General features: G+C 41.5%; 1 long non-coding RNA gene across 1 annotated transcript; it reads right to left on the minus strand.

Annotated features, from left to right (window-relative positions):
• Positions 1-1193: 1193 nt before the first annotated feature.
• On the minus strand, positions 1194-11923 carry LOC138812010 (uncharacterized). The gene is made up of 3 exons (XR_011367538.1): positions 11854-11923; positions 11198-11317; positions 1194-1327 (listed from the first exon to the last, which is right to left on the minus strand). It is a non-coding gene; the product is annotated as an uncharacterized lncRNA (long non-coding RNA).
• Between the last annotated feature and the right edge of the window lie 10865 nt (positions 11924-22788).

Consider the following 22788-nt stretch of genomic DNA (forward strand, 5'->3'; position numbering starts at 1 on the left):
GTTTTGGTCAGTCAACTGTCTTCCATAAGCAAGAGCCAAATTCCTCTATGACCAGAACTGATTTTTCTCCCATCTTTGCCTCAAAGTACTTCTCACCTGATCACTGGAAAAACAGGTGTGAGGGCTGGGCTCAGTGGATCATACTTATAATCTCAGCTACTTGGGAGATATCAGATGTAGGATACAAGTTCAAGGTTGGTGCAGGCATGAAAATAGTTAATGAGGGGGAGGATGGGAGGGGATGAGAAGGGGAAACAAAGGAGGAGGCTACAATGCTTGATAAGAAATGTACTCATTATCTTGCCCATGTAATTGTAACCCCTCTATACAGTATTTTCACAATAAAAAAATAAAAATGAAAAAATATTTAATGAGACACTGTCTCATAAAACCAAGCCAGTGCATCTCTGTAATCCCCGCTACAAGGGAAGCAGAACTAGGAAGAAAGCTGAGTACCAGCGTTATCATGGATTCTAAGTGCAACGCTTGACTTGATTAGAGGGTGACACAAAGTTACCAAGCATATCTATCACTCCTGCTCAATCTTTTTCCTGACCTCAGGCCCTTCTCACCCTGCATGCCCTGCTCTGTGGAGCTGGAGCAATGACAGCTCCTCCCAGGGCCACTGTGGGCCTTCCCTGGAATGTCACTATGTCCTCTCTGTCATTGGAAACCTGCGCTGCCCTCCTGCCCCATCCATGCCCCGCCATCTAAAGAGCATTTTCCCTGGGAGTGAACAGTCCAAGCTGAAGATGGATTCTGGCTTTATGTCTTCATGCTTTTCCACATGTTATGTGTTCACCCCTATTTTGTCAACTCTTGCCCAAACAAATGCTGCCAGTGTCCCCCAAGGTCTAGCAGCCTAAAGGACTGATATTGGAGATACTGGAGTGATTGTCATATTTTAGAGTTGCTCTTTTTCAATCAGGGGTCTGAACAGAGAAAAGTGAAGCTTCTAGGAGGTCATCATTTTCCCTCTATTCTACGTCTGATTGGGGTGTGTAACGTGTTGGGGGGGGTGACTAAGAGCGAGGTGTCAGGAGTCACACCCTGGGAGGGGCAGACTGAGGTCTGGACAGGGGCTCTCTCTCCCTTCAGCCCTAGAATTCAAAGAGCCCCAAGGCAAGAATCCAAAGCAAAATTACCAACACACATTTTGCTTCCCATCAAGTGAGGTTCAATTTAGACCAGGATGATGTTTCTGAAATTCCATTTAATATAAATTTTGTTTTGTATGAGCTAACAGATGAGGTCTAAAGGCTGCAGAGCTAAATGGGCTTCGCTTTATATCAGAAGTAACATGGGAAGATGACAGGCTTCCAGGATCCTAGGAGGAAGAGAATAAAGTCTATACTTAGGTATTTTTAAGGTAAAAGAAACATAATTTTGAAGTCTAGGGGCTGCTGATCTGAGCTTGTTTGTTTTGTCCCTGTCCTAGGACTTGATCTCAGGGCCTGGCCGCTGTCCCTGAGCTTTATTTGCTCAAGACTAGCACTTTATCACTTGAGCTACAGCTCCACTTCTGGCTTTTTTATAAAAAAAAATTCATGGTAGTAATTGGAGATAAGTGTCTCACATATTTTCCTGCCTGAGTTGGATTCAAACTAGATCCTCAGCTCTCAACCTCCTAACTATCTAGGGTCACAGGTATGAGCCACCAGTGCCTGCCCCCTCCCATGCCTTCTTTGATAGCCTCTACAAGGCTGCCCTTTAGTTCCACCTTGACCTTGACCGTGTCCTCCAGAGTCTAACTCAGTTACCAGCTTAACCAATAATCAGTCTGAATTCTCATGGCCATGTTGGAGAACATGCTGCCAAGCTGGACATCATCTCTTGTATTACACAAATGACAAGCGTATGCACAAACACAGCCAAAATGCTGCCAATCTCTGGCAGTTGAGGAATAAAACAAGAGGAGCCTAAGAGCAGACAAGTTCCCTGTAATAGTGTCCGATGAGAAACCATTCCTCTTCCATTTGCAATCAATAATTAACAAAAGAGCCATTCCTGAAATTTTATCTTGATGGCCTCAGAATTTAGCCTGCCAGAATAAGTCATAGTAAGAATAAGTGGTCCACATCATTAACTTGCTTTGATGTCATTACCTCTGCCCTGTATGTGTTTTTTTAATGATATATCAATGGTGCATACCAAGGAAATCTGAGTTTCGCTGAGTGACAAGCATTCTGCCTCCCCAGAAACCTGAGCATTCCTCTGCCACTTCTGATTTCATTCCATGGCCACTGACATGCAGATGAGCTTGTTGCAAAAAATGGAACAAGCTTGCAGCCACTGTCACCAGAGGACTGTCAACAGACAAGACCTGAGATGTCATCAAGTCAGCTGGTTCAAACCTCTTATTATATGATGAGAAATGGGAGGAGAATGAACTATATTAAGAGGAGCATTGTCACCAGATGCTGGTGGTTCATGCCTGTGATCCCAGCTACTTAAAAGGCTGAGATCTAAGGAGAGTGGTTCAAAGCCAGACTGGGCAAGAAAGTCCATGAGACTCTTATCTCCAATTAACCACCAGAGAACCAGAAGTGGTACCGTGGCTCAGAATGGTAGAATGCTAACCTTGAGCAAAAGACCTCAGGGACAGTGGCCAGACCCTGAGTTTAAGCCCCACAATTGAGAAAAAAAACAAAAACAAAAAAGGGAGTGTGAAGCCCGAACAAAATATAACATAGCCATTTTAGCTTAGATTCTATCCTGTTAAGGCACTATAACTGAAACTCCAGGAACTGTATCAGCAACTCCCTTTGGGCCCAAATTCCAGGAACCTTTACAGTACCCTTTACGGTACCCTTTACAGTAAATTCCACAAAGTAGAGCTAAGTTCCAAATGTTCCTGCAAGATAAAGACCACTTGGTTGCAGCTCAGATCATTTCAAAGAGCATCAGCCCCATGAACCAGCCAACCCCCAGTCCCTGGTCGGTTCCTGCACGAGTTAAACTAATCATCTTTTAGAATTATTTTATGAATTTCCCATGGTGTGATATGATTTGCTATGTGATACTATGGTGTATAGAATGCCCCAGAAATCCTGTAAAAACCCTGCTGAAGGAAGGGTCATGGCTCTCAACTCTGACCTGCTGGCGTCGGTGATGGTTGTAAATCCAGGCTGGAGCTTGTAATAAACAACTCTCATGTGCTTGCTTCATTATTGCCTATCAATTGCTTTGCTGAACTCTCTTGTGTTTTGTAGAGAGAATCATTAGAGACATTTGCTTCAGAAAATAAAATTACAGTAGCCAGAAATCACAGCATCCTAAGCAACAGTTTTTATCTCTCAAACTACTACCCTGCATACATACAAAATATACATCACCCTGAGTAATCGCCTTGCATTGTGAATAATTAGATATGTGACTCCATAACTGTCCAGGTCAGACAGTCCATACCAGCTGATCCTCCCTCCCAACTGAGGGAAGGGTTCTCTGCCAGTGTTCTCTGGCCAAATGCAGGGAAAAGCCTTTTATTTCTGTCCCTGCCAGCTCCAACAATTCCACACTGAAAGCCCCAACCTGCTCTATGTTGGAATGCTGGCTCTCTGCAGAAGTTTAAACCCTAGGACCTCTCCCTGGCCTTCTTTCAGCCCTCAGCCTCAACCACTCATCTGTGCACCTGACTCCTGCTTCAACCCACCTGTACCCCCACCCCAACATCTCTGCTTAGCCTTGTCCTGCAGCAGCTGTTCAGCTCACTGCTGGCTCACAGCTGAAGTACAAGTGAAGAACTTTGGCTCTCACCTCCCAAGACAAATGCCAGCCCTCTGACAATTCCCAATAGTTTATTTCTGCTTGGTGACAAGCTGGAGGCAGATGCTGGGAATTGTGCCTGAAATGGTTCTGAATTGTGCCAGAAATGTGCTGTGTCTCAGTGGTAGAGTACCAGCCTTGAATAAAAGAAGCTCAAGGCCAGTGCCCAGGCCCTGAGTTCAAGCCCCAGGACTGGCAAAGAAAAACAAAACAAACAAAAAAACCTGAAAATTTATGCAGTACAATGATCTTTTTTGCTAAAGGAAAACAATAGCTGCTTACAGAGCAGAAGAGCCTTTCTTTCAGAATAGTTTCTCCATGAACATGTAGGGTATATATCTCCTTTAGGATTCTGTTTTTCTATTTTCAGTATTTTTCTCTAAAATGCTCCTTAAGGGCTCACTTGAGTTTACTGCCTGGCCAATCTGGGTGATTTTGGGGCGTGAGTGATGGCATTTTATGTCCTGTCCATTCAAAAGTGACTGCCTTTCAGATAGGATTGTCAGCACATGCAGAAGCATGGTTTAATGATAAGGTCTGGCACAAAAGTGCTTTAAATGTTTAAGTAGCAATGAATATTGAAACAGCCCAAGAGTGACCAAAATCCCTGCAAGATTTGGGGTTCTTGTAAACACAAGGGGGAGCCACAGCCTCTAACCATGAAATCAGGCACTTCAATCATTGCCTGGGGTAGTCTGCAAATGGGGGTGCAAGTGCATGTACCCTTTGTTTTGAAATTGTATTCCATGTTTCTTAACATTGTGTTTGCGTGGAAGATTTATTTTTTTCAAATTTTAATACCCAATTATGAGTTTGTTAATATTTAAGTCAAATTAGCATACTTCCAACTTGCATACACAGCCACACAGTGTCTTCATCAGGAAGAATGAAAGGAAAACAATCTGAGACGGATATATTTGTGTGTGGGTGTGTGTGATTGTGTATGTGTATTTACAAAGGCTAGCCATATTTGTATATGTGTATTTGTGTGCACACATATGTGTATTTATGTTAATATTATGTCTATATAATATATATATGGTGTATATGTGTGTATATATGTATTGATTGAGACATTTCTCTATTCCTTGGTCTTTATATTATTCATCTCCTGCTGCTCTTTGCCTAAGTCTGCAGACTAATGGCAAAAGAAATATGAATTTTTTTTTGGTTGGTCTTGGGATTTGAACTCTAGGCCTGGGTGCTGTCCATGAGCTCTTCAGCTCAAGGCTAGGGCTCTACTATTTGAGCCACAGTGCCTCTTCCGGCCATTTCTGTTTATGTGGTACTGAGGAATCGAACCCAGGGCCTCATGCATGTGAGGCAAGCACTCTACCACTGAACACCTTCCAGCCCCAAAATATGAAATTCTGTTGTAGGTTTATTTGGCCTCTTTTGTCCCCAGCTGCTAAAATAAATCTGTCAATACTGTTCATGGTCTCAGCTCCTAAAACAAAATGACCTAAAAGTAACACAGGGCAGAAAATTCTCAGCAGTGTGAGGCTGTGGGCAACCAGATACAGGAAAATTCAGACACTTGGCTGTGACTCCTGGCACTGCCATCCAGACATTAATTTGTTTGTTCCGGGACACCCAGAATTTCTCTAGGCTGCTCTATTTCCCTGTAGTGAATAATATTGTACATTTGTTGTTAGTTGGTGAGATGACTAATCTTTTTTTTCTTTTCATGTTTGTGGTGAAAGTCCTGGGTTTGTATTCAGAGTTTGGGCCTTGCTAGGCAGGCATTCTATATCTTGACCCACACCAATAGCACTTCATGCTTGCCGAGCATCTCAACTATTTGCCTGGACTGAGCTCCCCCTACTTTTGCCTCCTATGTAGCTGGGATGACAGGCGTGTGCCTAGATGATTGGTTCAGATGGGGGAGGGGATCTCACTAACTTGTTTTTTTGCCTGGGCTGGCCTAATATCTTGATCCTCCCACATTTTTACCATCAGAGTAGCTGGGATTACAGAAGGGAGCCACCACACCCATCCATGACTACCTTAATAGAAAGAAGCTGATGGAAGGCTGAAAAACTCAAGTCATCTACCCACAGGACAGTCTGGGTTGCTGGGCCAGATTCACCTATGCCTAGCTTCAGTCTGCAGCATCAGAGCAGCTCCAAAAATGAAGCCACAGCTATGTTTATTAATGCTGTGTGCGTCTTGACCTTGACTGCACCCCTGGATGAAACAGCCCTCAGTGGATTCAACATCCACACTTTCTGAACCAAAATACATCACTTGATTCAAAGAGATTTGTGAATTTTGGGATATTGGGGGAAAAATGAGTGTTGATATTTGTGAAATCTCTTTAAAAAATGCCTTCCTTGTAATACTTCCAAAATTAATATACAAATTCAATGTAATTCCTATTAAAATCCCATTGACGTACATCACTGAAATACAGAAAACAGTCCAAAAATTCATATGGAACAACAAAAGACCTAGAATAGCCAAAACAATTCTAGGGAATAAAGACAACATGGGAGGGCTATCCATGCCGAACTTCAAACTCTACTACAGAGCTATAATAACAAAGACAGCATGGTACTGGCACAAAAACAGACCCGAAGACCAATGGAACAGAATAGAAGATCCAGAAATAAATCCACAGGCCTACAGCCAGCTGATATTCGACAAAGGAGCCAAAGATATACAATGGAAGAAACACAGCCTCTTCAACCACTGGTGCTGGGAAAACTGGGCAGCCACATGCAGAAAACTAAAAGTGGACCCCAGCCTATCACCATGCACCAACATCAACTCAAAATGGATTAAAGACCTTAACATTAAACCTGAATCTCTGAAACTACTGCAGGACAGAGTAGGAGAGACACTTGAACTAATAGGCGCAGGAAGGAACTTCCTGAACAGAGTCACAACAAATTGGAGAGAGACTCGGCAAATGGGACTACCTTAAAATAAAAAGCTTCTGCACAGCTAAATCTATCACAACCAAGCTAGAAAAAATATTTACCAGCAATATATCAGACAAGGGGTTAACATCCTGTATATACAGGGAACTCAAGAAACTAATCCCTCCCAAACCTAACAAACCAATTACTAAATGGGCAAGGGAACTAAAAAGGGACTTCTCAGATGAAGAAATAAAAATGGCAAAGAAACACATGAGGAAATGTTCATCATCCCTGGTGGTGAAAGAAATGCAAATAAAGACAATCCTGAGATTATCACCTTACCCCAGTCAGAATGTCCCACATCCACAAATCAGCCAATGACAAATGCTGGAGGGGATGTGGAGAAAGAGGAACCCTATTACACTGCTGGTGGGAATGTACAATTATACAACCACTTTGGAAAGCACTCTGGAGGGTCCTTAGAAAGATAAAGATTGACCTCCCTTATGACCCAGTCGTACCACTTCTAGGCATCTACCCTGAACAACAGGAACCAATATACAAGGACACGTGCACCTCCATGTTTATTGCAGCACTGTTCACAATAGCTAGGATATGGAAACAACCCAGATGCCCCACCACAGATGAATGAATACAAAAATTGTGGTATCTATACACAATGGAATATTATGCAGCCATTAGAAATGACAAAATAATGGCATTTGCAGGGAAATGGATGGAGCTAGAAGGAATCATGTTGAGCGAGGTAAGCCAAGAGCAAAGAGACAAACGGTACATAGTCTCCCTGATAAGTGGATGCTAAATCCAAAATGTTAGGGGATACGCCAGAACTAACAGGACTTAAGAAACAAAGAACTCCCACTCATCTGGTCGAACCACTACTAAATATCCCCATGGTGCTGATCACATGTATGGGGTATATGTGTACACCTTTATATGTTATAGACTGTGATAGACAATATGCTCCAGGAAAGTTAGAATGAACTTGTGACTTTAAATGAGCATCATTATTCCACAATACTGTGAAATTTGGGAAATTATGTAATCACTTAATCACAATTTAAAAAAAAAAAAAAGAACCTCGGGAAGGTAGGGAGGAAAGGGATGATAGGGGGAAAACAATGGAGGGGGTAACAATGCTTAATAGGAAGTGTACTCATTACTTTACTCATGTAACTGTAACCCTCTGTATAGTATCTTTACAATAAAATATTTTAAAAAATGCCTTCCTTGGAAGGAAAAAAAAAGAATAGCATTGCAATAGATTTGTCTACCTAAGAAAATCCCATACATGACATAGAGCCGCATACTTCCCCATGATTGGCGAGCACAGATCCAGGATCTATAACTCCCTCGCCTTGGCGGTGCCATCCTTTTATGTACAGTGCAAAGTCTCCTTACCCCCGTACATAAACAAAGGCATTCCTTTCAGTCTGATGGAAAAATAAAAGGAACACATCATTGAGCAAAGGCTCGTTTCAATCAAATCTGGAGGAATGGTGAGTCACAACAGGCCTGGAAATCTACCTTTTGAGTTGCACAGTCACATCTGGATGGGTTTATGTTTGATTGTTTCTCTTCTTGAGAGGACCAGAGCGCTGCTGAGAAACCAGAGAATTCTGCCAGCCCAGCATTGGAGGGAATAGTGAGTAGACAGCAGAGGACAGAACGCTGGGATGGCAACATCTGTGAGCCAGGCCTCTAGAGAGCGGGCTTAAATCTTGCAGATAGAAAGTAGAAGCCAGAAAACTAAGGTATCACCTTTGCCTGATTCAGTGGGAACAAATACCTTCCTGAGCAGTCCCCAAATCTTGTAGACATGAGAACCGCTCCACCCATCTTCATGTAGAAACACTGCTCCAAAGAAGAGTCAACCAAAAGATCAGAATGACTAGTCATAATGGAGCCATTTGGCAGTGTTTTCAGTTCTCCATCAAAAGGTCACTGGAATTGCAAACAGCTGACACACATGCCAAGTTGTTTGCAGGAAAAATTGCTTGTCACAATGAAGTCCTCTTGTCTTGGACAGGTTTGCTCATCTGCTTGCTTGCAGAAAAGAGAATGAAGCAGATGTTCTTCATGCTCCGACATTAATTTGCCACCAACAGACCCTCTGGCATTAGAGGTCTGAAGTCCCAATGGGCACTTAGGAACTCGGGAGGATCTGGTCCCCCCAACCCTAGCCTCTCATACCCCGTCCATAGTGAAAGAGGAACCAAGATTCATCTGAGTTGTCTTTGTGTAAAACAGGTTAAGTGGTGGTTTTTATAAATCTCCTAGGGTTTTCTCACTACCTGGCAAGGTGAACTTGGACTGTGGCAGGAGAGTCATAGATTTGGTGAATTCCAACATAAGTGACAAGCTGTTTACAGTTATTATGTGACTCTAAAGAATGGACGGCTTTTCTGTGGATTTTTTTGACATTTAAAAATAGAGTATTTTTGAAGGGCATGATTTCAGACTCACTTAGCAGTTTCACTTCTCTAGCCTGGACACTGTATGCCTGGGTTCCACAGCCACAAATTCAAATATTTGGAAGACAAAGTAAAGTGCATCTGAGCTGAACATGTATATTCTTCTTGTCATTATTTCCTAAATGATGTGAAAGGGCAACTATTCACATGACATCTGTACTGTGCTAGGTAATCTCAGCAATCTACAGATGATTCAAAGTGTTCAGGCTCATATGCAGTGCTAAACTGTGGGGGGCAGTAGTGTAGTTGTGGAAGTGGGAGGGAAGGGATGGTAGGGAAAAACAAAGGAGGAGGCATCAATGTTTGATAAGAAATGTACTCATTACCTTGCTCATGTAACTGTAACCCCCCTGTATTTTCACAATAAAAAAACTTATAAATAAAAAATAGGCCTAAAAAGCAAAAGCAGACATCTTAACGTTAAAAATTAGCAAAAGTCCTGAACAGGTATTTCACATGAGGAAATGGGAAAAACCAGTAAACTTGTGAAGAGGTGTTCAATGCCATTCATAGATTATGAGATGCCAGTTCACATTCATCATTGGGAGAGGAGAGAGAGAGAGCAATGACCAAAATCACACATGAACTGTGGCTACAAGGTGCAATGGCTTTGTAAGTCTATTACCTACCAACCAGGCAGAATTAAACATGTAAGACCCAAGAGTCTCTGTGCTCTAATCCTAACAATGTATTGTTCAGTCTTCTGTGTATTGTAAGCGCACTTCATATGTTTTCTGAAATCATGACAGCTCTACCCAAACAAATTAAAGCCCAGGCATCAAGCTGAACACAGTAGTTCAGCCCTCCAATCCCAGCTATTTGGGAGATAGAAATCAGGGATATCATGGTTCAAAGTCAGCTTAAGCAAAAAGAAATTGACAAGTCTGCATCTCAACCAATGGCTGGGCTTGATGATTTACACCTATTATTCCCAGCTGTGGGGAAAGCACAATGGCTGGGTGCAGAGGAGCCTGCCTGTCACCTCCAGAAATGCAGGGAAGCATAAGAAGGAAGATTGCAGACCAGGTTGCCCCAGACACAAAGCAAATCCTACCTCAAAAATAAAAGGGGGCTGGGCGCCGGTGGCTCACACCTGTAATCCTAGCTATTCAGGAGGCTGAGATTTGAGGATCACAGTTCAAAGCCAGCCCGGGCAGGAAAGTCCACGAAACTCTTATCTCCAATAAACCACCAGAAAACTAAACGTGGCGCTGTAGCTCAAGTCGTGAAGTGCTGGCCTTGAGCTGGATTGTTGAGGGACAGGTCTCAGGCCCAGAGTTCAAGCCCCATGACCAACACTAAATAAATAAATCAATGAATAAAAAGCGCTGGAGGCATGTCTCAAGTGGTAGAGCAGCTGCCCTGCGAGCACAAATCCCTGAGTTTATCCTCAGTATTGAAAAACAATGAACAAACCAACAAAAAAGGGCATCAATATTTTTCATCTCTCCAGCTGAGTCCAAGGTACAGCCCAGCTTTCCAGCCAGCTATACACTCTGGTCATGGCCTTTCACCTCCCTTTAAATTCTGGTGCACAGAAGTCCCAGAAGTAATGGGCCATGAGAAGCACAGGAAATAAAGTCTCATACACTCTCTGTCCTCAGCACAATACATGCAGGAAAGAGCTCCTTCCTCTGTTGATGCATAAAAAGGAAGCCTTTCTGCAGCCCTGTCAGTCAAAGTACAGCATGACCTGCTCTCCAAAGTCCAGTTGGGTGGTGGAGGTTCGAATGCACTGAGGAGTGGCTTTTCTGTCCTGCAGGGGCCAAAGGCTGGGGCACACGTGAGTGAAAGGTCTAGACTGAATACATCTGGCAGTGTGTGGCTCCTGTGGTCTCTTCTGACACGCTTTCATCTGCAAGGTGAACCTTCTCGACAAATAAGAACTTCCTCTTCCTTTTCTAAGTTTTCCAATAGTCAATATAAATGTTGGTTGGTTGACCTTGCAATTCAATTGCAGTCTGTCCAACCTAACAATTGTCAATGGAAGAAAAGAAAAGTCTGTTTGGGTTTTTAATTTTTAAAGATATCCTTTTGGAATTATTAAGAAGCTTTAAAATTTGTATGACCTACCTTGGGAGCTAAGTTTCTCACCAGTGTTTCCAGAATGCAAAGAAGTCATCCTAAAAGCTTTGGAGAGAAAATGGCTTGTAACTATTCCATGCATAAAATCCTGTGGTCCTTCAGGTGGACCTGTTGCAACAATGAGAAGTACAAAATGTCATGTCAAAACCAGCTTTACAATGTCGGTGGGGGGGGAGGGGGGTATAATTGGGTGGGGGGAGGGGGGAGGCTGGGAAGGGAGGTGAAGGGTAAACAAAGGAGGAGGCTGCAATGCTTGGTAAGAAATGTATGCATTATCCTGCCCATGTAATTGTAGCCCCTCTGTACAGTATGTTCTCAAATAAAATAAAATAATATTAAAAAAAAAATCCTGTGGTCCTGCGCAGAGTAAGACTGGGTTAAAGCAAAGTCAGGTATATAGTAATAATTTTTCCTGTTAGTTGTTTTACCAACTTGGTATCAGAAGCCTTATGATACTGAAAGGCTGTCTAATGGTCTTGAAGAAAAGTCCACAGACACAGAGGGAGAGGCAAAGCAGCAAAGATTTATTAAAGAAAAAGATAAGCAGAGCTCTTGCTGGACAGGCAGGGTCCTCAAGGGAAGGCAGGGCTTGAGGTGCATTGTATTGGTGTTAAGCTGTTCTAGTACAGAGCTACACGACTCACTGAAAGACCCCAGACTCACTGGGATGCTTTCTTCTACGGGAGGGTACCCCACGAACCAAGACTCCAAACCAGCAGATGCAACAAGCAAGAGGATTTTATTAGGCGTTTGCGCAAACGGGCTCCCTGTCCAAGGCAGACTGGAAGCCCGGAGCAGCGGTTTACAGGCCCTTTTAAAGACAAAAACCACAGGATTAGCATAAGACCCCAGGCTCCCCAGGATTGGCTCAGCTTAAAAATTATCATATACTCCAGCAATCATTTTTGTAACACTTGTTTGTTGAAAACTGGTTGGTTCCCTAGGGGAGGCTTCTCTGGGGGGGAGTCCACATAGTTATAGGCTCGCGATTGGTTGACATTTGACCTAGTTTGCTGGGCTGGCCAGATGGTCCTTGTCTTGAGCCCCCTGCCGTGAGTTTTTACACAGGAATTCAGGAGAACATATGCTTTTGTTTTTTATCTATGTTTGCAGACCTTGTCCCTGGGCCTGCATCTGGACTTTGTAACTTTTTAACTTATTTCTGGGAGGGGAAGAGTCAGTGTTAGCACAAGCAGGTTTACAGAAGCAGAATTAGCAGTTAGCATATTGTAAAATGGACATAGCCCCAATTTCAATCTTTCATTCCCTCCTCTTGTCTTTGGACTAATTTTAATCTTAAAATTTAGGGTGTCTCTATATTATCTTGTGTGGTGTCAGTTGTTCTCAATGCTTGGTATTTGGATCTCAGAACTAATAGACAGACTGAGCTGATCTTTTTTTTTTTTTTTTACAAGTCTGTTGAGTATACAAGGTCCGATTGTAACAAAAGTAACAGTACCAGGGCCCCTTACATTTTTTTTCCACCAGTCCTGACTCCGTGTATCACAGTTAACTTAATTTTATACCAGCTGCACTTGTAAGCTCCAATTTTAAGACATACTCATACCATCTGTGACATACTTAAACTTTCTGAGGTTTGTCTTAAAGACAATCCTTACTTTTCAAATCCTTTCTTATCCAAAGGGGATACCAATTTTTCTCCAGTTCCTTTCCCAAGGCTTTCTTTACTACCTCCCTCTCCCTTTCAGTTTATTATTTCCATTGATAACACACTCAGGTTATTACCATACCAGAGCCAAACTAGGCTGTGACCATAGAGTGGATTTCCAGTCACTATGCACTGAAGTGCCTAAGGCAAGCAAGCCAGTGATATCCTTGTCCCCAATATCCACTGTGGGAAGAGAGGGTTTCTGGATATCACCTAAAAGAATGTCCCACAAGTTCTTAGATTTAGCAGCAGTCAACCAGGAAGCAGACTCAGGTGATGGAATCAGGCAGGAGTTCCTCCAGGTGGCTGTCAGGTCATCATTCCCCAACAGCAGCAGCAGCAGCCCCCGCAGCAGCCCAGGCTCTCAGTGGCTCCAAGGGACTATCCCACCTCATGCTGGGCTGTAAATTCCTACACAGACTGGTTAAAGATACATTGCATAGGCTTGGCAGGCTTTGAACCTGCTGGTCTTTAAGATCTTTAAACAATAGCCCAGGACAATTTACCAAAATCACAACCTTTTTACTAACCAGGTATTTTTGTAAATAGACACAGAAGGCTCAGTCTTGTAACCATCTCTGACAGATGCAGTCTCCACACCTTGCACACCTACAACAGTTAACACTATTTTTATGTCTTTTTTTTATTTTATCTATTTTGCCTCATTTCTCCAAAACTGACTCTGGACCCTTGATCTTAAAATGGGGGTAGAAGAGCAAAGGTCTATCTTCTGTAACTTTTTCAAGCTGACTTCAGGGGCGTTGATCTTACCTAGCCAGGAACCTATAACCTTAGCCTATTTTACAAAGAGGCCATCAGGGTTAGATGTCATTAAGAACAATATTTTGACAACTGCACAGACCTTTTCTCCAGCTACAGCAGTGTAGCTTGTTTAGCACTCTGGTTTGCAAAAGCATCTTCCTAGATGGCTTAGGAATGTGATCTCTAATGATCCCAAACAATGCCTAAGACAGATATCAATAGAAACACACTCTCTGTATTTTTCCTGAGCAGATAAACTTCATGTAACTAGTGTCAGCTCAATTAGAGCTGCCAATTAAAGCTTTTGGCACATAAAGGGGCTGAGATTTAAGCTATTTCCCATATTTTATAACATTAGCTTTTTACTATCACAGAGGACTGGCAAGTGTCTGTCCCTTACAAGGTAGATAGTCATGGACATTAGGCATGCTTACAAACTCTTCCCATGACCTCCCGGCTCTGACCAGTTTTGAAGGGCCATGCACAAGTGACTCTAGGATCTGACATTTCTGCCATCCAAGCAGTGGTTTACTGCCTCTGGATGCTCCTCCATTGCTCCTCCATTGTGTGCATGTACACGTGTCTATAGAAGTTTTAAAAGGAAAAAACACCCCAAAATGACTTACGTTTTCTAACAAGATGATTTTTGTCAAGTTGAAGCTTTTCCCTTTAAACCCACTTGTTTTAAAATATTTTATGTGGACAGTATTCTAAAACAAAGTATTTCCCACACTCTAATTCCAACCAGTTGAAGAAAAGAATGGGCTCATTTCACCAGCAGTGTGACAGCCTGTGGTCTCATGGTGTTTGAAGACAGTGGTGTTTTCAGAACCCACTGAGGGGCTGAGGACATGCTGAGCTCCACACTTCAACCAGGGCTCCTCTGCTGGCTTCCTGAACCTCCCCATCATTTTCTACTGAGTGATTCTTCTTTTATTATATAACCTTGTTAAATATTAAAACTGTGTATCCTTTGCACCCACTTGTGGCTAAATACTGTGCCTTTAATTGTGTTCTGCTTTGAACATATGAGCTGTTTTATTCCCATGCAGTCAAATATATTGATATTTCTATTTGTGATGTAGTTTTTTCCTCAGAGAGTCACTCCACGTCCAGAGATTAAATCAGTATGAATTTAAATTTCTCCTAAAAAGGCAGAAAGTCTGGCTGACAGCCGTGGACTTCTATTTGTCCTTATTTCCTCTGCTTTCAGTGGTGACTGCATGCTGCCATCCACAGCACAGCTGTAGGCTGGGCCCCTTCCATTTCTGATGGGCAGAATCCTTGAAGGCTGATGTTCACGTTAGCTTGTTTAGAAATGAATGAAGGATGTGAAAATGGAACCAGGTAACTTGGGATGGGTGGGGAGGGGAGAGATGAGAGAGAACTATGGGTGGAAGGGGTGGCATTGACCAAGGTGCATTGTACTTATAAACTGACATCTTGAATTGAAACCCCTTAATACAACTACTTACAGATAATAGAAAGGAAACAAAAATAGAAACAAAGAGGAGACGGAGAAAAAAAAAAGAAAGAAAAAGAAGGAAAAAAAGAAGGAAAAGGAAGGCAGGAGGAAGGAGGAAGAAAGAAAGGAGGGAAGGAAGGAAGGAAGGAAGGAGGGAGGGAGGGACAGATGAGGGAGGACAAGATGGAGAGAAGACACAGTGGACCAAAGCTCTGTCAACACAGTTAAGCCACTCTTCTCCATTGGGCCTTGGCTGGCTCTGCTTTCTAATTCTCTCTTCTCTCCTGATTGCTTTCCCAAAAGATGGAACTGCAAGGGGTTGAGTTGTGGGCAGTTTGAGCAGTTACTTCAAACAAATTGCTCTAATTTTATTTCTTTTTACTTGCGGCTATAATCATAACCCTTAGAAAAGCTTAGTGAGCCCCTTGAGTTGTATCAATCTTAAGTGTTTTACTCTTTTTTTTAACCTGCTAATAGCTTGGTGTGTTTGTTGTCTTAACAAAAATGTCCAAAATGTGCTTCTGAATTTTCATTTATAGGAAGCATAGCCGCATTGTTTTGACGTATTATGAATTGGGAATATAATCCAAGGCCCCTTCAATGCCTGAAACCATGGATAGTACCCAATCTTATGTATTCTGTATTATTTCCTATATGTCCATACCCACGATCAAAGTTTAGTTTAGATTAAGGCAGAGGAAAAGACCTATCTGATAGGTATAGGCCACTCTCCCAGCAGCAGATAGCAGCTGAACCATCACCATGCTAAATGAGTTCTGTAGACTAGCTCATTTAATTCTATCCACAGCCACACACTGGAAGTATTCTTTCATACCTATTTTACAGATGAGAAAACTGAGGCAGAGACAAATAACTTACAATTCAGACCAGTACCTAATTGTGGCCCCATATAATCTACCACCAGGGCCTGGAGGAACCTTTGTAGTATGGAAAGGTAGACCAGTATTTTAGTGTATTGTGACAGTCTTATAACAGTGTTTTCATGTTGTTGCTAACCTACTAGAAAAAAAAAAAGATGTATCACCATCATTTCTAAGCCTCTGAATTGCATATTAGCAGTTTTTGTGGTCTGATCACCAGCCACTTGTATATCTTCCAGTGTGAATCATCTCTATCCATCATTTTCTACTGAGTGATTCTTCTTTTATTATATAACCTTGTTAAATATTAAAACTGTGTATCCTTTGCACCCACTTGTGGCTAAATACTGTGCCTTTAATTGTGCTCTGCTTTGAACATATGAGCTGTTTTATTCCCATGCAGTCAAATATATTGATATTTCTATTTGTGATCTAGTTTTTTCCTCAGAGAGTCACTCCATGTCCAGAGATTAAATCAGTATGAATTTAAATTTCTCCTAAAAAGGCAGAAAGTCTGGCTGACAGCTGTTGACTTCTATTTGTCCAAGACTGCTTCATTATAATCAAAGTGGAAATAAACATTCTCTGGGATTTCTAGAATTTGGAAAACACAATTTATAGGCATTTCAAAGCAGCAAATGTATTTTCTTCCCTCTACCCCTAACAAAAAGGGCAAAGAGAGGAAATGCAAATACACATTGCTCATGAGAACTGCATCTGGACCTGGCTTTGAGTCCTAGAATTCTGCTTTGTTGGGTAAATTAAATTGGCAGCCAAGGAAAGAGAGTAGCACGTGGTATTCAGGCAAAGAAAAGGTTTCTTTGCAGGCTGCTTCTGGTCAAGTTGGAAGCCCAATCAGCAGGAATAAAAAAGGGTTGAACCACAGGCAAGCTAAGGGCAGAAGAAGGTGTGGCCACACCGGCTGGGGATGTGACCTGGGGTGGGGGGAGGGGAAGGTGACTGCCTCCACCTGTGTTGGTTACCTGGGTGAAACAGCTATTGGGCGGAGTCTGAACCAAGAGGAGGGAGGAGTCTGCTCTGCCTTCCCAGGGTGGACCTTACAAGAATCTTATTGACTTCCCTGCCCAGGCTAGCTTGAACCATGATCTTCAGACCTTAGCCTTCTGAGGAGCTGGGAGTGCAGGAGTGAGCCACTGGTGCCCGGCTGCCCACCTCTGTTGGCACTGCAGCCCATTTGGGTAGGCTAAGCTAAAAGTAATTTGGAAGTTGTTCTTTTGAAGTTTAAACTCTAGGAGGAAGCACTGGAAATCAGAATATCTGTTCTCCACATTTACAGATTACAACACCAAATGTCTGTTTACAAAGCTCAGAAATAATCTGATTATCTGACCACAAACCCTTTGTATTCCACTCCTGATTCCTATTCTGTCCTTGCTGTTGGCTGACAAGAAAAAGCTTTGAGACAAACTACATTTTTCCCCACCGTCATTAGGAGTAGAATGTTCTCTCTAAAATGAACATAGCTGTGTTTTAGAGGGAAAGGGCACGGTGATACCATTCATGCTGAAGTCTAAGCCTGAAATTATTTCCGTGTTGTTTTCAGAGATTTCTTCATTTTGTCAATTAAAGTAGGAGTGATGTTGAAAGGGTTGATTTGCTGTTGCTTACAAAAGCTAGTCTTTAAGTGCTTAGAAGACAAATTATGATTAAAACCTAGACACACTAACCATGATAACAGATATGCCCATTTTTTAATAAATTTGTTTTGAATAAAACTTTCCAAACCAATTAATATTCCATTATATGTGTATGCTTTGTTCATTCAATACCATACTTTAATTTCCAGGTACCAATGAACCAGTTCTATTACCTTTAGATTAGTTAAATAAGCCTAGAGTATATTAATTTTAGACATTAAAAACCTACAGCTATTGTATGATCCAATTTTAAACCCTTGGTATTGCAAGTCATTTATCAGGAAACAGTTCATAACTTGGAAGTTACATGGTAGTTTATAATGTTTTATAGGATACTGAGTTATTATGTTTGAAAATAATAATTGTGATGGATATCAAAATGACCAAGTCAAATGAACAGTCACCCACTTCCAATGGCTTTTCACACCACATCGCTAAAAGATACTTAAACAATTATGCTACCACCAATGAAAATACTTGAAAGTGCCAGACACATGTCTTTAATGCCAGCTACTCAGAAGGGAAAGAGCAGACAGATCACAAGAAGTTCTAGTGACAAGAAGTTCTTGGGCAAGAAGTTTTTGAGACATCTCTGTAAGAAAGCTAGACATGATGGTGCATGCTTGTCTTCCCAGCTAAGTGAGAAGTACAAAGAAGAGGATCATGGTCCAGGTTTAGGCATAAGCTCAAGTCCATCTTGGAAAAACAACAACAGAGGGGAAAAAAAGGCTAAGGACAGGAATCCAACAAGAAGTAGAAGGCCCTGAGTTCAAATGCTCCCCATCGAAAAAAATAAAAGGAAGAAAAGAATGCATGTAAGGGTCTGGAAAGGCGGCTCAGTGGTAGAGTGCTTGCCTTGTATGTATGAGGCCCTGGGTTGGATTCTTCCGCACCACATAAGCAGAAAAAGCTGGAAGTGGTGCTGTGGCTCAAGTGGTAGAACACCTGCCTTGAGCTGAAGAGCTGAGGGACAGTGCCCAGGCTGAGAGTTCAGGCCCCATGACCTACCAAAAAGCAAAAAAACTAAACCCCCAAAAAACAAACCCCCAAAACAGTAAAGACTTGTTGAAGAAAAAGTTAAGCAGGCTCCTGCTAGGCAAGAGGGTCCCAAGAGTGAGCTTAGCCTGGGGTGCGTTGTGCATGAGTGAATAAGGTTCAGTTAGGAGAGAGCTATATGACTCTTGAGATCTGCATCCTTACTCCCTCTGACCAGGTGCTCCATCCTGGATAACTCTGGGGTTCCTTCAGTCTACTGTTCACTTGCAGGTCTTCCATTACCATGGGCCATGATGTGATGCCTAGTGGCCTGCATGTGTTATGCTCACAACCATGGTGCTATGGAGTTCAAGGGCCTGCACACAGGACTTCTCAGGACCATGGTGAGGGATGTAGAACCTCAGGGGAGGGGGTTGTCCTGAGGACCCTAGATGTCCCTTTTTCTGATCTCACTGTGATTGGCTTTTAGAATACATCTCTTAATTCTGAAGCAAATTCTGGTTTGCTGTGAGATTCATCTGCATCCCTTTCTTCCCTGATAAAACCCCAAAGCTAGAAGTTTTGCACCCCTCCCCCTGTCTCTTTTATCAGTCATGGGGCTTGAACTCTGGGCCCTTGCGCAGTACTTCAGCTCTTCAGCTCAAGGCTAGCACTCTACCACTTGAGCTATAGGGCCACTTCCAGTTTTCTGGTGGTTTATTGGAGATAAGAGTTTCACGGACTTTGCTGCCGGCTGGCTTTGCCCACGATCCTCAGATCTCAGCCTCCTGAGTAGCTAGGATTACAGGTGTGAGCCACCAGAGCCTGGCTCTGGTGAAGATTCTTGCAAGAGCAAGAACCACACACAAATGTAGAATTTTTTCTTAGACAAAATAAATAAATAAATGAATCACTGGGAAATGAATCTTAATAAGTTTCACCACATTCCTACAAAAATTAGGTTACATCTTGACAAATACTCAATTTATAAAAACTCCAAAGATCTTAAAGACAAGCCTGTAGTGCATTATGTGGTATAGGATTGGAAAAAACACTCAGGTCTCTGTGACAGTAAATGCCAAAGACACATCATTGGCAGAGTTCTTTTTGAGGGCAGAAAATTTTGCCATAATTTTACCATATGCAAGATAATTTTCCAGTATGAAATCAACTGAAAAATAGTCTCAAATTTGCAACTATTTAAAAATATAATAGCCCTTCACCCTTACTTTAAAAGATGAATCTCAGCTGGAGTGTGGCTCATGTGGCACGGCACCTGCCTAGCAAGGGCAAAGTTCTGAGTTTAATCCCTACTGTAGTCAAAAAAAGGTTTTGTTTGCTCTAAAAACATCATGTATTCCATTTAAGTGAAAGAGAAAGTGAAGACTCAATAATGTATTTATGTGCCCATTTATTTATCTATTTATCTATTTGTGTTGATCTTGGGGCTTGGATTCTGGGACTAGGCACTTCCTCTGAACTTCTTTTGCTCAAAGATGGCATTTGAGCCACGGTTCTATTTCTAGCCTTCTGGCAATTAATTGAAGATGATTCTCATTTACTTTTCTGTCCCGGCTGGCTTTGAAGCAGGATCCTCAGATCTCAGCCTCCCAAGTAGCAAGGATTACAACTATGACCCAACTGCACCCAACAAGAATGTATATTTTTGTGCCCAAGATAGGCTGCAATATTGGGTACCACTTAATTCAAAGACTTACTTCAAAAACCAAAAGCAAATCTCAATAAAAAGTAAAAATAATATATTTTGCAAAGAAGAGATATACTCCAAGAAATATTTGGTTGTCAAAATCTTAGTCACAAAGAGAATTATGTTACAAAAGCCAGGAATTAGGGTGATTATGACAGAAAGGAAAATCTTGGTAATTTTCACCTTTCATGTAAAGATGATTTGAACAATTGGTTTTCATTCTGGATCTTGATAGAAGATGATTCTGCTGTTTTACTTTTAAAACATAAAGGTAGCAAACAAGTAACAAAATCAAAACACAGCATGCAACCCTTAGGTTTGTGGTATCATTCTACTTTTGTTTTTCAAAATGCCTCTAAAAGATTTATATGTAACATATAGGATGTTACCTATATGGGATGTTTTTTGTTTATTTTTAATGTTTAGTGTTTTCTACAGTAAGCATATATTTATTCATTTAAAACATAAAATAAAATTTAATTTAACACATACACAAATTAAAAACAAAAGATGTAAGCCAATTCCCAAGGAGCCATAGTTTTTTACCCTGTGAAACTCACTATGAGAAACCTTTCTTATTACATGCAGACTGAATTAAACATGAACCAGAATATAAGTTTAAGTCAAACATTTAGTTAGAGCTTTTTGGGGAGAAATAAGAACTAAGGGCAAGAGACAGTATATAAATTTAAATCATAACCATGCCCATTTTGCTAATGATTTGGTAGCAAAAGACATGTCTATGTTAGATAACCTTTACCAGTAATTTAGATAATCTTGCTAATAGCTGAGAACACATCACTCACATATTATTTTTTTAATTTTTAATTAATGAACTAATTAATTAATTAATGTATTTATTTTTGTCGGTTTTGGTGCCTGAACTCTGGGCCTGGGTGCTATTCCTCAGCTCATCAGCTCAACGCTAGCACACTACTACTTGAGCCACAGTGCCACTTCTGGATTTTTCTGTTTATGTAGTACTAAGTAATCACAACCAGAGCCTCATGGATAAAAGACAAGCACTCTACCCTGAGCCACCGGGAGGAGTACTGAAGAACTATAGTTAACACCCTCCTCTAAATCTGGAATATTTAAGACTAAGTGTTCTCAATACAGTCTCTGACTCTATGCTCAAGATGTTCAAAAAGGAAGTATCTAAGTGAAAGTTATCTATTCCTGTGTACCGGATTTATGAAGATGTGCCTATTGGAATAGCCTGTGGGAGTGGCTTAAAACAAAACAAAACAAAAAAAGTACCAGTGGGTTCCTTGAACATTTTACTAACCTTTGAGCAATCCATTGCAGCAGCCTTGAAGGCACATTCTAATAAGAAAAGCTGAAATCCATCCTTTGCCTAAGAGATCACTCAATGTGCACTCAATGGGAAAAGAGAAAGAAGTTGGGAGATGAGGCCTGTCCAGAACAGTTGCCTCCTCAAGGCAAATACCATTCAGCTGTGTACAGTAGCTGTTCTATTCTGAGAGCAAAGGGAGACAACTCAGTCATGCAGAATGTTTAAGATAGGCAGGCAGACAGGCAAGCCACCATCCATACAAATAGTCATTTTTTCTGGTAAATGATTTGGGCTTTTTATGAATCACGTAGCATTGCACAAGAAGTATCTCAAGGTCTGGATGAATTTGTGGTTTTCTTGGGGGAGATGGTTGCATTGGCTTATTTGCCAAGTGCCACTAGGATGACAGACACTCAAACAGGAAGTGAGGAGACTGAAAGGAAAGATGATATGTCTAGAAAGGCTCATGGCCAAAGTGTTATAGACAATGTTTTCAATTTTCAAAGAAAATATGTGCCCATTATTTCAGTTACAAAGGAAAGAAGTAAAACAAACACAATTCATATACAGAGCTTTGATGCTCTTGAGTATATATTTTTTCACTTGGCAAGTAATATCCAGACAGACTTCTGTTCAGAGCTGTTTAACATTTCATTATATGGGTGCACTGAGAATGATGATATCAGTGTGGGAGACCAATGTAGCCAAAGTATGGAATCATACTGAAAAACCAAAGAGTTAAAGCCATAAGGGACAGGCTGGCCTAGGACTGGAAGGGAATGAGTGTTAGCCAGTGCTTGGAAGGATTTGTAGATAGTGGATAACTTGTAAGGTTTTAGAAATTAATAAAAATAACTGACAGGAAATATTGGCCTAAAAATGTGCAACGGGCATTTAGAAAGAGAGACAGATGTGAATAGGAAGTTCACTTATGAATTTATTGCTATTATATTTCCAGAAGACAATTATATTTACCAACATATTCAACACATCCATGTTTTGATTCAACAATTGGTCTGAAGGGCTTTTGTGTTGTTGTTGTTTTTGCCAGTCATGGGGCTTGAACTCAGGCATTGGGCACTGTCTCTGAACTTTGTTTACTCAAGCTAACACTCTAGCACTTGAGCCAAAGTGCCACTTCCAGTCTTTTCTGTTTATGAGGAG

The sequence above is a fragment of the Dipodomys merriami genome, unplaced genomic scaffold, assembly GCF_024711535.1.
Source record: "Dipodomys merriami isolate MVZ:Mamm:240054 unplaced genomic scaffold, mDipMer1.0.p SCAF_556, whole genome shotgun sequence".
NCBI classification, from domain to species: domain Eukaryota; kingdom Metazoa; phylum Chordata; class Mammalia; order Rodentia; family Heteromyidae; genus Dipodomys; species Dipodomys merriami.